General features: G+C 38.0%; 1 long non-coding RNA gene and 1 other non-coding gene across 2 annotated transcripts in view; both read left to right on the top strand.

Annotated features, from left to right (window-relative positions):
• Positions 1 to 753: 753 nt before the first annotated feature.
• The window catches only part of LOC140599429 (uncharacterized), a 35,635-nt gene continuing 18,386 nt past the window's right edge, over positions 754 to 18,002 (top strand). Inside the window, exon 1 of the long non-coding RNA XR_012002331.1 lies at positions 754 to 829. This is a non-coding gene — a long non-coding RNA (uncharacterized lncRNA). The remainder of the gene's footprint in view (positions 830 to 18,002) is intronic.
• LOC112930343 (U1 spliceosomal RNA) lies at positions 8,399 to 8,559 on the top strand. The gene has a single exon (XR_003237109.2). It is a non-coding gene; the product is annotated as a U1 spliceosomal RNA (small nuclear RNA).

Raw genomic sequence — 18,002 nt, 5'->3', positions numbered from 1 at the left:
CTCACACAAGCACAATACTCTCACGTGTATATACACACACATGTATCATCTCACACTTGCATATACACACGCACACTTTCACATGTGCACACGCATGCACATTTTCACATATGGATGTACATACACTCTCAGTGCTCATACACTCTCACACGTCACACATGCACACTCTCACATGTGCTTACACACAGGCGCACTTTCATACATGCGCACGGACATGTCACTCTCACATGTGCACACACGTATCTCTCACACATTGTCTGCCTCTCTCTCACACACTTTTGACGCAAGCCGGGTATGTTGTGCTTAAACATGGAGTGACTCACAGCCAGATGGAGCAGCTGCTGGAGTGCTGGGGATATCGCGGAATTACTCAGGAATCTGTATTTTTTAAATATCCAGCTCCCGGCCCTGTGTCAGTATGTAAGAGAAGCCCATTTTGGATCCTGGCTGCACACTCCCTTTGTGATCTCGGCCATGTCTCCCAGTTTCTTCCAGCTTCAGTGTCCCATTTGACTGGGGCTGACAGCAGTACGTGTGCCTCCAGAGCCATGACAGGGCTCAACACCGCGATGTAGGAAAGCTTGCGATGGTCAGGACCTTTGGAAAGTAGGTACAAAGGTCATTATGTTACTTCCTGCACCAGAGTCATCCTTGCGGGGAGTGGCCCATGTTCAGGGAGGAGGCCCGATGAGCTGCTGAAGGGGAGGGGACTGGAGAGAGAGACAGGGATGGGAGGGACAGAAGGACGCGTGGCTTAGCTGGAAGAGGCCTGGTGGGAAGGAAGCAGAAGCTCTGCCTGACCCAGGGAAGGGGCTTGGTGGATCCTGAGGTAAGATTAGTAAGGCGTTCAACTTTCTGAGGTGCAAACTCTTTCCACCTCCTCAGACCTTAGCGGACTCGGCTGTCACACATGGGCTCTGGGAGGAGCATTTGGAAAAACAAGGAAAAGGTTGTAGTTCTGCATTGGGTTTGCCTTGATGTGGGGAGAACAGTATTGGGAGCTGCAGAAAGACTGGAGTTGGGACAGTTGGGACAGTTGGGACAGTTGGGACTTGGGACAGAGGGAGCAGGAGGGTGTAGCCCCCCCAGGGATTTGCAGAATGGTGAGAGGCACCCAGCTGATATCTTTTTTTTTAAAGATTTTATTTATTTATTTATTTATTTATTTATTTATTTATTTATTTATTTATTTGAGAGAGCACAAACAGGGGGAGGGGCAGAGGGAGAGAGACAGAATCTCAAGCAGACTCCGTGCCGAGCATAGAGTCCAATGCAGGGCTTAATCCCAAGACCCTGAGATCATGACTTGAGCTGAAACCAAGAATCAGATGCTTAACCAACTGAGCTACTCAGGTGCCCCACCCATCTGGCTTCTAATGGGGCACGGAGCTCGCACAGGGCCTTAGGCTAACAAAATTGCAATCGTCTGACTTCATTATCATCAGCATTCTTGCTATATTCTCACCATATTGCAATTGTAGGTGTGGATATTTATTCTTGACTGCTTTAATACAGGCATTTATGTTGGTGAAAAAACATTTGAGTTTCAGAACATGCTAATCGCCTCTTAGGCAAATCTGAGGAAGGCCTGGCATTTGGGTCAAGTTTCTGCAAGTATTCAGCTATCAGCCCTCAAAAGAATTAAACAAAGCATGATTTATATAACTTGGGTCCTGGGGTTAACATTCTTAGGACTTCGCATTTACATTTTAGCTATTAATTTACTATGGTATTTCTTATGGTTTTTACTTTATAGATTTTGATGATAAGTTATTTGCTGCTTAAAGATTAATCACTGTTATGCTTTCATTGGGTCTTGAATTGTTCCTCAGATCAAATTGCTGTTTGCCTTTTTTAGCCTTACCTGATATTCATTTTACTGATCCTATTTCTTGTTTATGTAACGTTTCTTTGCTATCCTTTCCCTTTTAACATTCAAGTATTTTATTTTAGGTGTACCTTGGGCAAAGAGTGCATATTTGGACTGTTTTATTTAGAATATTGTCAAAATAGACATGTTTGTTGATACATCTGTTATTTATGCTCTGTTTTCCTTGTTCTTTCTCTCTGTCTTTGGCTTTGTGAGATGTTTACTATTTTATTTTCTCTAGTGTTTTGGAAGACCTTATTCTTTTTTTTTTTTTTTTTTTTTTTTTTTTATTTATTTATGGTAGAGAGAGAGAGAGAGAGAGAGGCAGAGACACAGGCAGAGGGAGAAGCAGGCTCCATGCACCGGGAGCCCGACGTGGGATTCGATCCCGGGTCTCCAGGATCGCGCCCTGGGCCAAAGGCAGGCGCCAAACCGCTGCGCCACCCAGGGATCCCTGGAAGACCTTATTCTTATTTGTATTCTCTTAGAGATAAATTCTAAGTTTAAGATGTATTTTTAAAGAGCTTTATTGAGATATGATTGACAAACAATTAACTGCACATATTTAAAGTGCACATAGTTTGATAAGTTTTGACATATATATGTTTATGAAACCATCATTACAATCAAGATGAACAAATCAATCACCAAATTATCTTCATGTCCTTTTGTAATGCTGTTTTTCTTCCTGCATCTCTCCTCCCTCCCCAGGAAAACACTGATCTGCTTTCTGTCACTGCAGATTAGTTTGTATGTTCCTAATTTTATACAAATGGAATCATAAAATATGTATGCTTTGTATCTGGTTTCTTTCACTCATAAGAATTATTTTGAGATCCCTCCTTGTTGTAACATCTATCAACAGTTCACTCCTTTTTATTGCTGACTAGCATTCCATTGTGTGGATAAAGGAACAAGTTATGTTTTCACCTATTGAGGAACATTTTAGTTATTTCCAGCTAGGCACTTGTATGGACATAAGGCTTCCTTTCTCTTGGGTAAGTACTTAGGAGTGGAAGGGCTGGTCATATGGTAGGTATGTTTAGCTGTTTAAAAAACTGTAAGCTAGGGACACCTGGATGGCTCAGTCAGTTAAGCGTCTACCTTCAGTTCAGGTCATGATCCCAGGATCCTGGGACCAAGACCTGCTTTGGGCTCCCTGCTCAGTGAAGAGTTGCTTTTCCTTCTCCCTCTGACCCCCTCCCTGCTTGTGCTCTTTCTCTGTCTCAAATAAATGAATAAAATCTTTATAAAACACACAACTTGTAAGCTGTTTTCCAATATGCTTGGACTATCTCACACTCTCCCCAGTGGTGTGTGAGGATTCTAGTTCATCCACATCCCTGCCAGCACTAGCTGAGGACAACCATTTTAGCTATTCTAATAAGTCTTCAGGGGTATCTCATTGTGGCTTTAGTTTGCATTTGCATAATGAAAAGTGATGCTGAGAATCTTTTCATATGCTTATTTGCCACTCTAATATCATCTTGGGTTAAATATCCATTCAAATCTCATATTCTCCCCACCAAATCCCTTTAGGTATTGGGTTGGGACAAATGGATAGCAAGATGAAAGGCTAAAACCTAATCATATCAACATTCACATTAAATGAAAATGGTCTATACACCTAAATTAAAAGACAAAGATTTTCAGATTGGATAAAAAAGCAAGACCCAAGTATATGCTGCCTATAAGAAACAAAAGCTAAATATAAAGACACAAGTTAGAATAGATGGGAAAAAGATGTACCTATGCTAACATTAGTTGAAAAAAAAAAACCATGTGGCTATATTAAAGTAGTTTTCTGAACAATGATTATTGTCAGGTATAAAGAAGACCATTTCATAATGACAAAAGTATAAATTAATGAGGAAGATATGACAATCCTAAACGTTCATGAACATAACAGTGAAGTTTAAAAATACATGAAACAAGTATTGGTAGAAATGTAAGGAGAAATAGACAAATCTATAATTATATTCCTCCTTGACAACTGATGGAAAACAGAAAAACCATAAAAAATACACTGGTAAACTATCATCCAATTTGACCTAATTGACATTTATAAACACTCTGCACAATGAGTAGAATGTACATTTTCATCAAGTGCACACAGAATATGTACTAAGACCATCTTTTGAGCAGTAAGTCAAGTCTCAATAACTTAAAAGGATTCAAATTATGCAAAGTGTTTTCTCTGACTACAATGGATTTAATTCAGAAATCAGTAACAAAAGGAAATCTGGAAAATCCACAAATATATAACTAAATATAACAGAGTTATGAATAACCCATGGATCAAAGAAGAAATTAAAAAAGAAATTATGAAGTATTTTAACTTAACCAAAATGAAAACACAACATATCAGAATTTGTTGCACACTACTAAAGCGGTGTGCACCAAATATCAGGAGTGAGAAAGATGGCATCACATAAATCATTTACAAATATTAAAAGGATAATTATGGCAAATTAGAAACAACTACTTTTTGCTAATATATTTTGATGTAGGGAAGATCGTAGGGTTTGCAGCCAGTGGCCAAGAAAGAATTCTTTTTTTTTAATAATAAATGTATTTTTTATTGGTGTTCAATTTGCCAACATCAGAATAACATCCAGTGCTCATCCCGGCAAGTGACCCCCTCAGTGCCCGTCACCCATTCACCCCCACCCCCCGCCCTCCTCCCCTTCCATCACCCCTAGTTCGTTTCCCAGAGTTAGGAGTCTTTATGTTCTGTCTCCCTTTCTGATATTTCCCACACATTTCCTCTCCCTTCCCTTCTATTCCCTTTCACTATTATTTATATTCCCCAAATGAATGAGACCATACACTGTTTGTCCTTCTCCGATTGACTTACTTCACTCAGCATAATACCCACCGGTTCCATCCACGTTGAAGCAAATGGTGGGTATTTGTCGTTTCTAATGGCTGAGGAATATTCCATTGGATACATAGACCACATCTTCTTTATCCATCATCTTTCGATGGACACCGAGGCTCCTTCCACAGTTTGGCTATTGTGGCCATTGCTGCTAGAAACATCGGGGTGCAGGTGTCCCGGCATTTCACTGCATCTGAATCTTTGGGGTAAATCCCCAACAGTGCAATTGCTGGGTCGTAGGGCAGGTCTATTTTTAACTCTTTGAGGAACCTCCACACAGTTTTCCAGAGTGGCTGCACCAGGTCACATTCCCACCAACAGTGCAGAGGGTTCCCTTTTCTCCACATCCTCTCCAACATTTGTGGTTTCCTGCCTTGTTAATTTTCCCCATTCTCACTGGTGTGAGGTGGGATCTCATTGTGGTTTTGATTTGTATTTCCCTGATGGCCAGTGATGCGGAGCATTTTCTCATGTGCGTGTTGGCCATGTCCATGTCTTCCTCTGTGAGATTTCTGTTCATGTCTTTTGCCCATTTCATGATCGGATTGTTTGTTTCTTTGGTGTTGAGTTTAATAAGTTCTTTATAGATCTTGGAAACTAGCCCTTTACCAAGAAAGAATTCTTGATACATCTTTGGTGCAAAAAGGGGGTTTTATTAAACATGCGGACAGGACCTGTGGGCAGAAAGAGCTGTACCCTGGTGATGATGAGGGGCCCATTATATACTTTTTTTTTTTTTTTCCATTATATACTTTCAAGTTGGGAGGGGGTTAGGAATAGCATAAGCCTCCCAGGTATTTTGGCAACAAGGTTTCCAGGATCCTGAGGGGGCTAATATTGTTGGTAAGGTCACTTATTTAGTAAACCTTCAGTCATGAGACCCTTCAGATGTTTATCAGTGGGTCATATGCTTAGAGGATGATTGTCAACATGTATCTTGTGGAGGGGAGTGATTAAAAGAAAAAGGAATTTTCCAAAGGAATGTTTATATGTTAAACTAGACTTACAGAATCCTGGGAGTTTGGGCTAAAATTGCCTTTTTGCCCTTAGCAAAGTGTCAACATTGAAGCAGCTGGGTTTCTGAGGAATGTCACTCTGCCTGTTTCCAGGACTTGTCAATGGGCTGCAGGTAGTAGGGAAGTTTAATAATTTCTCTTCTGCCTTTGTTTCCCACATCATATTTGACCATTTAGATAAAATGAACAAATTCTTCAAAAGTCACAAACTATCAGAGCTGATTCAAAAAGACATAGGTATCTGAACAGGACTTTATTAAAGAAATGGAATTTATAGTTAAATATCTTCCCACCAAAAAAAAAAAAAAAGGTTCAGGCCTAGATATCTTCAGTAGTGAATTTTACCAAACATTTAAAGGAAGAAGTAATGCCAATTCTACATGAACATTTTCCAAAAAACTGAAAAGGAAGGAATACTTCCCAACTCCTTCTAAGAAGCCAGTATTACTATGATACTCAAATCAAAAGCATTAAAAGAAAAGAAAATCATAGAAAAATAACCTTCATTATCATAGGTGCAAATATTCTAATGAATTTTAACCAAAAGAAGCTAACAATATTTTTAAAAGAGAGTACGACATGATGGTGGGATTTAAGTCAGAAATGCAGAGATGGCTTAAGATCAGAAAAACATCGGGGTGCAGGTGTCTTGGCTTTTCACTGCATCTGTATCTTTGGGGTAAATCCCCAGCAGTGCAATTGCTGGGTCGTAGGGTAGCTCTATTTTTAACTCTTTGAGGAACCTCCACACAGTTTTCCAGAGTGGCTGCACCGGTTCACATTCCCACCAACAGTGCATGTCCACAATAGCCAAATTGTGGAAGGAGCCTCGGTGTCCATCAAAAGATGAATGAATAAAGAAGCTGTGGTCTATGTATACAATGGAATATTCCTCAGCCATTAGAAATGACAAATACCCACCATTTGCTTCAACGTGGATGGACCTGGAGGGAATTATGCTGAGTGAAGTAAGTCAATCGGAGAAGGACAAACAGTGTATGTTCTCATTCATTTGGGGAATATGAATAATAGTGAAAGGGAATAGAAGGGAAGGGAGAGGAAATGTGTGGGAAATATCAGGAAGGGAGACAGAACATAAAGACTCCTGACTCTGGGAAACGAACTAGGGGTGATGGAAGGGGAGGAGGGCGGGGAGTTGGGGTGACAGGGTGACGGGCACTGAGGGGGCACTTGGAGGGATACAGATGCAAAAAAAGTATAATTGGGTGTTATACTATACGTTGGCAAATCAAACTTCAATAAAAAATACACACAAAAAAATCAGAGAAACAATGTAATTTATCATATTAAGAAAAAAACCCATATGGTAAACTAATAGATGCAGAAAAATCATGTGACAAAATCCAACATCTTTTAGTAACAAAAGCTCTCAGAAAACCAGGAACAGTAGAGAACTTTCTCAATCTGACAAAGGGCATTTACAAAACCATACAGCTAACATCACGATGTGAACTATTGAGTGCTCTTTTCCTAAGATGGAACAAGACTAGGATGTTTACTCTCATCACTTTTACTCAACTTGTGGTTGGAAGTTCTATAAGTGCTTTAAGACAAGGAAATAAAAGGCTTTCATATTGGAAAGAGACATAAGACTTTTTATTTGCAGATGTGATCATCTACGTAAAAAGTCCAATAGAATCTCCAAAAACACTATAAAGTGAGTTTAGCACAATGAACAACTGCAGATCAATAAAAATCAGTTGTTTTCCATGTACTAACAGCAATCAGTTTAAAGATATGAACTATTTAGGGATGGATATGGCAAAATATATGAAAGGCCTGTAAATATATGAAAACTGCAAAGCTTTGCCAAAATGAGGCCTAAATAAATGAATGACTATACTGCATTTCTATACCAAAAGACGATGTTTTTACAATGTTATTTCTCCTCAAATTATCTATAGATTCAATGCAATCCCAATCAAAATCCCAGGGGCCTATTTTGTAGGAACTGACTAGTTGATTTTAAAATTGATATGAAAATACAAAGGACTTCGAATAGGCAAAATAATTTTGGGGAAAAAAGAACAAAGTTGGAGGATTAACACTGCCTCGTTTCAATGCTTATTATATAGCTACAGTAAGCAAAATTATGTGTTGTTGGTGAAAAGATAGACAAGTAGGTCAATGGAACAGAACAGAGTCCAGAAATAGTCCTATGCATATTTGGACAACTAATCTTTTATAAAAGCAAAAAGAAATTCTACAGAGTAATTTCAGCAAAAACTGCCAGAAGAGTTGAACACACAAAGAAAGAACTTCGATCCATTTTTCATATCACATGCATAGACCAAATTGTAAATCTTAAAAACTAAACCTTTTAGAAGAAAACCTGGGAGTAAACCTTTGTGACCTTGGGTTAGGCAAAAATTTACCAGATACGACATTAAAAGCATAATTCATAAAAGAAAAAATTAATAAATTGGATTTCATACCAATAATAGAGTTTCTGCTCTGAAAAAGACACTAAGTTAATAAAAACAAAAACAAAAAAAACAGCCACAGACCAGGAGAAAACTATTTGCAAGTAATCTAAGAGTTAAGTACTTATATCTAGAATATGTAAAGAATTCTGAAAACTCAGTAATAAGAGGAGAAAGAATCCAATTACAAATGAACTGAGGGGTGATAACATGATCATGAAAAGGGTTTTTCTAGGGTGTGGCTTATCCCTTGCACTTAGAGTATGTTGAACCCTCTGATTTCCCCAAATACAGACACTTGACTGCATAATTTGTAGTTGTGGTGGACTGTATTCATGCTCTCCCATGTCTGAACAAATTTTTTCTTGAATAAGGTAAAGATTTTTAACACACTCTTCACCATAGGTTATACAGATGGCAACTAAGCACATGAAAACACACTGAACATCATTATTCATTAGGGAAATACAAGTTCCCATAATGATATAGGGCTATACATAGATAGAAAGGTTAAAATGAAAAGGCTGAATTTACAAAGTACTGGTGAGGGCTGTGGAGGAATCAGACTCTCATATTTCAGGTGAATATACAAAATAGTTCAACTACTTTAGAAAAGTTTGGCAGTTTTTTTTAAAAAAAGATTTTATTTATTTATTCATGAGAGACACACAGAGAGGCGGAGACATAGGTAGAGGGAGAAGCAGGCTCCCCGTAGGAAGCCTGATGTGGGACTTGACCCCAGGATCCCAGGATCATGACCTGAGTCAAAGGCAAACTACTGAGGCACCCAGCTGCCCCTAGCAGTTTCTTAAAAAGTTAAACATACACTTGCTGTATAATGTAGCTATTCCCTTCCTACAGAAAAGAAAGTATATATCCACATTCATATATTTATGTTCATATTAGCCTTACTTGTAATAGACCAAACCTGGAAACAACAAAAATGTTCATCAACAGGTGAATGGATAAACAGATTTTTGCTTTATCTATACAATAGAACACAACTCAGCAATAAGAAGGGATGAACTTTCAATACACACAACAATATGGATGGGGGCTCAAAATAATTTATGCTGAATAAAATAAGCCAGAAGAAAAGAGTCTACATCATATGATTTCATTTATATAAAATTCTAGGAAATGCAAATACAGTGACAGAAAGATCAGTGGTTGTGTGGTGATGGTAGGACAGTAAAGGGTGAGAGAAAGTGATTATAAATAGACATGAGAGAATTTGAGGAGGTGATGGATTTGTTCATTAGCTTTATTGGGATGATGGCTTAATGGGTATATACATTGTTAAACTGTGCACTTTAAATATGTGTAGTTTACTGAGCGTCATCATACCTCACAAAGCTGTGAAAATAAGTGAAGGGACTGATGTCAGTTAAAAGAGACAGATTGTATTTTAAAAACTAAATTCTACTATATGCTTTTATAAAAGATACATCCAAAATTTATGAACATTAAAAATGAAAGTAAAAGATATAAAAATAGACTAAACCAATATAAACCTAGAGAAATCAGAAGAGCCTATACAGATAGCAAACAAAACACACTTAAATATATAGGAATTATTTGGGATAGAAATGATTATTGTGTAATGAAAAGTTGCCTTAGCTCACCAGGAAGATATAATAATTTCAAACATGTATGCACTCAATAAAACAGCTTTAAAATGTATAAAGCAAAATGTAGGTGAAAATAGAGAAACCTGATATCATAGAGGAAGATTTTAACACAAGTCTCTCAGTAATGAATATGTCAGCCAAAAAAAAAAAAAAATCAGTGTGTGTGTGTGTATATGTGTGTGGGTATGATCTTACTAGCATAATTACAAGCTTGATTTAATGAATATAATTGATATAACAGAAACAATGGATTACAAACAATAAGAGATGGACACTGCATTCATCAATTAAAGAATACATATTTCTTTGTAGCACATTTAAAGGATAAAAAAATGCAACAGAGCAAATTACTGACCATTTAGGCTGTGAAACAGATTGCAACAAGTTTCAAAGACCTGGGGTTATACAGATCACTTTCCATCACCATAATGTAATTAAGCCAGAAGTTAGTAACAAAAAGGTAAATTTAAAATTCCTAATTAAGAAATTAATAACCACACTTCTAATTATATCATGAGTTAAATAAAATATTATAACACATTTATTTGAATATATTTTGTTCCAAAAAATAATAAAAATATTACATAGCAAACTTGTGGAAAGCCATGAAAATAATACTTTGAAAGAAATTTATAGCCTAAAAAAATAAAATAAAATAAATAAAAAATAAAAAAGAAATTTATGCCCTTAAATGCTTATATTAGAAAAAGATAAAGTATAAAAATAAATGATTTAAGTATTTAACTTAGATAAGACAAGGAATAAAATAACATGAAGAAGCAGAAAGAAAAAGAAATTTGAAGGAAGGAGATAAAAGTAAAAATACGACTGTGAATGAACTAGAACACAATAAAACAATAGAAAATTTCAAAAAAGCCAAATGTATCCTAAAATATAAATAAAACAAATTTCTGGCCAGATGTCTCAAGGAAAAAGAGCTAAAATGCAAAAAAATTAAGAATAAAAAAAGAGACCTAATAACATATACAGAAGATACTATCATAGAATATGATAAACATTGCTTTTGCCAATATATTTGAAAACTAAGATGAAATATTTGGGGGATGTATGGGGGGCTCAGCGGTTGAGCGTCTGCCTTCTGCTGGGGACATGATCCCGGAGTTCTGGGATTGAGTTCCACCTCAGGCTCCTGCATGGAGCCTGCTTGTCCTCCCTCTGCCTACATCTCTGCCCTCTCTGTGTCTCTCATGAATAAATAAAATCTTTAAAAATGTAAGGTACATTTTTAAAAGGAAATAGTTTAAAAATGTAAGATACATTTTTAAAGGAAATAGTGGATCTTTAGAAAAACTTAAGTTACCACAATTGACTCAGGAAGAAAGAGAAATTCAGAACCGTTTATAATGATTCAAAATTTGAATCAGGGACTAAAACTTATAAAGAAAACACTTTAGCTTGCTGGTTTTCCAGGTAAGTTCTATTAAAATGTAAAAGGGTGGATTATTCTGAAGTTTCACAAATTCTCTCAAAGATTAGAAAGTTAGAGACTACTTATGAAACTTATTCTGTGGGACAGTAATAACCTTGATCTCACAAGCAAACAAAGGTACAAGAAAGGAAAATTTCAAGCTAGTCTTAAGAACAAAACCACAAAAACTCCTAAACAAATATATCACAACCAGGCTTTATCCCAAGGATATAGGATAGTGTAACATTAGAATATCTATAAATTGAATTCACTCATCCTAACTAAAGGGGAAAGTACATATAATCATTTCAGTAGACATAGAAAATAAATGTTTACATCTATTTAGGGAAAAAAATATCCTCTTAGTGAACCAGAAATAAGAGAGAGCTCACTTAACTTGATAAAGGGTATTGTTCAAACACTTAATAGCAAACATAATTCTTAATTGTGAAACATTAGAAGCACTGTCTTCAAAGCCATTAATAAGAAAAGATATTTATTATCACTTCTATCAGCCTAGTATTAGAGGCCCTCAGCTGTAAGGCAAGAAGAAATTCTATGTGGTTTGGAAGTAAAACATTATCATGATGTCTACATGGAAAAATTCCAAAGTCTCTACAGATATATTGATAGTAATAATAAAAGATCAATAAAATGTATTGGTCTAAGATCAATATACAAAAATTAATTGTGTTTCTGTATACCAACAATGAAAAAATTAAAATACACAATTTTAAAATCCCACATAATAGACATGGGAATAAGTCTAGTATTAGACATGGGAATAAGTCTAGTAAAATAAGTAAAATAAGTCTAGTAAAATAAGTAAAAGTTTTAGAGAACTTTATCTTTTGGAAGATATTAAAAAAAAACTTTAATGGAAAATGTACCATGTTCATGAATTGAATTATTTGATACATATGGATGTCAGTTCTTCATATGTTGATCTCTGGAATTTCAATCAAAATCTCAACAGACTTCTAATTCTAAAAAACTTTATGAAAATAGAAAGGTTAGGAGTGGGCATGACATTCCTAGAGAAGAATTTTCAGGGATTTTATTAGATGTTGACATAAAATCATAAACTTTTCTTTCTCAGAGACTCCATAAAGTGAAAAGACAAGTCAGGAGCTGGGAAAAGATGTAAGCAACCCAGAAGCAACAAAGGATTAGTATTGATACTACATAAAGAACTCAATAAGAAAATAAACAAACCGAGAGGAAAATGGACAAAAGACTAGTTAATAGAAGAAGCAGTATGAGTGCTCGAAAAACATAAAAAAATTAATCTAGAAAATATGAATTAAGATCATAAGAAGATACTATTATGACTATTAGATTGGGGAAAAAATAGGAGTTTAACAGAGCGTTGTGAGGGGGAGAAGTGCACTGATACATGAACTGCTTGGAAGTGTGATATTGATGCAATACATTATTTTATTCTTTTTCCCACACACAAGTGCTTTATTGAATTCAACTATAGACTGATGTGTACATAAAATTCAGTGGAAGGAGTGACAGCCTCAGGCTATGGACAGTTACCAGTAGCTCCCATAACCTTTTATGATCTCTGAAATTGCTTCAAAAATCCCTCATGAACCTGTGGTGAAAATAAAATGAAGGTAATGATCACAAGGAGGTCCGAGACCAGGGCTCAGATGTTCAGGCACTTGGCAGTGGAGGCATAGGCCTGGGCCCCTATCGTGTCTCCTCCTATCTTCCAGTCCCTAGATTTCATAGGATGGGTGAAGGCCACAAAGCCCAGGCAGGTTGAACAGGGACCAGACTATGAGGTTGGGCATGGAGGTCTCACTGCGGATGTTGACCATGGTGGTCCCCACAGCTCTGGGGTCTCCCGAGTATGGCCACTTTGAGCTCCTCCTTGAGCTTCTCATAGGTTGGGGATGCCGGTGTAGCCATCAGGGAAGAAGGGTTGGGGATTGTGGCTCATAGTGTGAGATGAGCAGCTGTGGTCCACATGCTGGACAGCATTCTGGACTCACCCTTCCCAAGTTGTTTAGGTGTCTCCAAAGTTTCTATTTCCTGGCTTTTTCGAAGGGTGGTGAGCTGGCTGGGTACTAGGAGGGTGGACCAATGACTGTCAGGTACACCAGGGCAGGGTGGGAGGAGGCTGAGGCGCTGGTGGGGCTTCCTGGCGGGCAACTCCACTTCCCTACTTAGTGGTATGAGAGGGCCTGGGACTCTCCCTACCCTTTTACCTGTTTTGTGCAGGTCTCAGCTTATTAGTAACTATTGTTGTGGATGGACCCAGCCTGGTGATTCTTATAATGGCTGCAAGAAGTCCTTCAGCTACAACTGCCAGGAATCTTTGAAAAACTTTTAAAATACAAGACCGGGAAATTACACAGCACAGACATGGCCACAAAACAAGGTCGGTGGTAGGGGTTGGAGGGAGAGGGAGTGAGGGGGTGGGAGTGCCCCAAAAACATAACGGCCGGGAAGCGGAAGCCTAGGACGAGAGAAGGCAAGGGACCCAGATGGTCCATTGTCAAAATCAAGCAACATCTTGTGGAGGTGGCCATGCACTTTATCTTGTCACTGGGCTGGCAGTGTGTTTACTGGAGACAGCTGTCTTTGAAATGGATGCCTCCCGATAAGGGAGAAGTCAGGCACTGTGATTTGCCAAAGCTTGACATCAAAGGGTGTTTACTGGCTGCAAGAGAGAGGGCCACCCACCTGGCAGGACCCTCATCCCAAGTCACCCGCAGCTCAGGTGGGGTTATGCCCAATGTGATCATCCTTTCTGAGCACTGCCTAACCCAGGAATGTGAGACCTGCCGCGCCCATCGACTCAGGGTTGGTGCAGAACTTTAGAAGATGATTGGAGAGGACGCCTGGGTGGCTCAGTGGCTGAACATCTGCTTTCGGCTCAGAGTGTGATCAAGTCAGGATCTTGGGATCAAGTCCTGCATCGGGTTCCCCACAGGGAGCCTGCTTCTCCCCCTGCCTATGTCTCTCTCTCTTTCTCTGTGTCTCTCATGAATAAATAAACAAAATATTTTTAAAAAGGAAAATGATTTGAGGGGTGTCTGGGTGGCTCAGTCGGTTAAGTGTCTGCCTTCAGCTCAGGTCATGATCCCAAGGTCCTGGGATCAAGCCCCACATCAGACTCCCTGTTCAACAGGGAGTCTGCTTCTCCCTCTCCCACTCTTGCAGGCTCACTCTCAAATAAATACATAAACAAACAAACAAACAAAATCTTTAAAAAAGTGATCTGATACCCTGCGGAGTTAAATGTAATGCATACTTAGGACTCACCAGCTCCAGTCCTAGTTAATAGAGCCTAGAGACATTTTGGCATACGTGTGCCAGGAGGTATGTCCAAGAATGTTAAAAGCAGTATTGTGCATAAGAGCAAATATCTGGAAATAACTCGTGTTCCCATAAGCAAGAAAATGGATAAATAAATTGTGATGCATTAGTACAATGGAGTACTTTATAGCAATAAAAAATGAAATTTAGCGAAGATCAATATTGTCTTAGAAACAATGCCCCGTGAAAACAGGGTTTCTGGATAATATACATGGCTTGGCACAATTTTTATAGAGCTCGAAACAAAGCAAAATAAGGCAACGTGCATTTGAGGATACACGTGTGGTAATTCTACAACAAGGCAAGGGAGGGATGCCTGGGTGGCTCAGTGGTTGAGCGTCTGCCTTTGACTCAGGTTGTGATCCCGGGGTCCCAGGATCGAGTCCCACGTCGGGCTCCCTGTAGGGAGCCTGCTCTGCCTATGTCTCTGCCTCTCTCTCTCTCATGAATAAATACATAAATCTAAAAAACAAGGCAAGGGAACGATAAACGCAATACACAGGATGGTAGTTACTTATCCAGGGGTAGGGTAGAGGGCAGGCAGGGTGATGGAATAAGGATGGAGTATGCAGGTGGATTTGATAGTATTGGTCATTTATTTTTCCTAGCGTTATTGAGCTGATAAAGTTGTAGGTATTTAATGTCTACAAATGTGATGATTTGATATATGTATATATTGTTAAATAATTACTACATTTCGGTCACCTCACTAATTACCATTTTCATGTGTATGTGGTGAGGACACTTAACATCTACTCACTTAGCTAATTTCAAGCATACAATGCAGCATTATTAGCAGAGTCACCGTGCTGTCCTTTAGCTCCCCAGAACTTATTCATCTTGTAATTGGAAGTTTGTACCCTTTGCCCAACACCTGCCCATTTCCCCCTCCCCAGCCACCATTCTACTTTGTTTCTATGAGCTTCTCTCTCTTTTTCGTGTGTGTTTAGATTCCACAGATGAGTGAGATCACATAGTATTTCTCTTTCTTTTTCTGGCGTATTGCACTTAGCGTAATGTCCTTTAGGGTTATCCGTCTTATCACAAATGGATTTAAAAAGATTTCACTCTCTTTTTAATTGCTGAATAATATTACAGTGTGTATAATATTTTCTTTATCCATTCATCTGTTGACAGACACTTGGGTTGTTTCCACATCTTGGCTATCATAAATAACGTGGCAGTCAACATGGCAGTGCAGATGTCTCTTCGAGATACTGATTTCATTTCCTTCAGATATATCCTCAGAAGGGGATTACTGGATCATAGAGTAGCTCCGTTTTGAATTTTTTGGAGAATCTTCATACCGTTTCCCATAGTGTCCCCAACTATACTGTTACCCACAGTGCACCAGGATTCCCTTTTCTCCACACTTCCACCAACACTTGTTATCGCTTGTCTTTTTGATACTAGCCATCCTAGTAGTTGTGAAGTGGTATCTCATTATGGGTTTTATTTGCACGCATTTCTTTGATGATTAGTGATATTGAGCACCTTTTCATGTTGGCCATTTGCATGTCCTTGGAAAATTGTCTATTTCGATTATTTGCTCATTTTAAAAGTGGATTATTTTTTTCTCCTGAGTTGTATGATTTTATTATATATTTTAGATATTAACTCCCTACCAGTTATGTGGTTTGCAAATATTTTCTTCCATTTCACAGGTTCTGTAGGTTCCACATATTTGCAAATTGTCTACCTTTATTCTTGTCATTGATTTCTGGTTTCATACAATCACGGCCAGAAAAGATAATCAATGCACTTTCAATCTTCTTAACTTTGTTAAGTAAGACTTGTTTCGTGACCTAACACATGGTCTATCCTGGGGGAACGTTAAGTGTACCCCTGAGAGGGATGTGTATTCTGCTGCTGTTGGATGAAATCCCATGTCTGTTAGGTCCATTTGGTCGAAAGTGTAGTTCAAGTCCAAAGCCTATTTTCTGTCTGGATGAGCTATCTATTATGGAAAGTGGGGTACTGACATTCCCTACTACTATCACATTGCTATTTATTTTTCCCTTCAGATCTGCTATTTGCTTAATGTACTCAGGCACTCCAATATTACGTGCAAATATATTCACAACAGAACCTTTTGACGAATTGAACTCTTAATCATTATATAATGACTTTGTCTCTTGTTCCAGTTTCTGACTTAAAGTCTATTTTGTCTAAAACAACCTCTGCTCTCATTTGCTTCTCAGTTGTGTGGAATATCTTTTCCCATCCCTTCACTTTGAGCCTCTGTGTGTCCTTGAACCTGAATTGAGTCCTTTATGGGAAGCATATAGTTGGGTTTTTACAACAAATCAATTCAGCTACTCTGCATCTTTTGATTGGAGGATTTAAATCATTTACATTGAAAATAATTATTGATAGCAGGTAAGGACTTGTAATTGTCCTTGTTCTTTTTCTTTTTCCTGGACATTTTGTAATTCCTTTCTTCCTTACTATTCTCCTTCATGATTTGACAATTTTCTGCAGTGGCAACTTTTGATTCATTTCTCTACCTTTTGTATATCTACATTAGATTTTTGCTTTGTGGTTACCATGACACCTACATGAAATATAACAGGCTATTTTAAACTGTTAACAGTTTAACTGTTAACATACAAAAACTCTACATTTATGCTCCCCACTACATTTTATATTTTCGATGTCACAATTTGTATCTTTTTACATTGTGTATCCATTAACAAATTATGCTACCTATTTTTTTGTTTTGTTTTTGTTTTAAAGATTTTATTTATTTGTTCACGAGAGACACACAGAGAGAGGCAGAGACACAGGCAGAGGGAGAAGCAGGCTCCCTCAGGGGAGCCTGATGTGGGACTTGATCCCAGGACTCCAGGATCATGACCTGAGCCAAAGGCAGATGCTCAACCACTGAGTCATCCAGGAATCCCCCATGTTTGCTTTTTTAATACATTTTTCATTTAACCCTTTCTACTAGAGTTAACTGATTTAACATCATTATGACAGTCTAGAGTATTCTAAATTTGACTATATATTACCTTCACCAGTGAGTTTCATACTTTCATATGTTTTCATGTTACTAGTTAGTGCCCTTCCATTTTGTCTTGAAGAACTCCCTTTAGCATTTCTTACAGGGCAGGTCTAGTGGTGAGGAACCTCCTCAGCTTTTGTTTATCCAGAAAACTCTTTATCTCTCCATTTCTGAAGGATAGCTTTGCTGGGTAAATTATTCTTGGATGGTAGTTTTTTCCTTTCAGCACTTTTAATATCTCACCCCACTCATCTGGTCTGCAAGGTTTCCACTAATAAAACCACTGATAGTCTAATGGGGGTATGTAATGAATTTCTTTCCTCTTACTGTTTTCCTCTTACTGTTCATTGTCTTTGATTTTTTTTGACAGTATTTTTTTTCCCTTAATGTATCT

Source organism: Vulpes vulpes, chromosome 6 (genome assembly GCF_048418805.1).
Source record: "Vulpes vulpes isolate BD-2025 chromosome 6, VulVul3, whole genome shotgun sequence".
Taxonomy (NCBI): domain Eukaryota; kingdom Metazoa; phylum Chordata; class Mammalia; order Carnivora; family Canidae; genus Vulpes; species Vulpes vulpes.
This window is presented reverse-complemented; position numbering and strand designations above follow the sequence as displayed.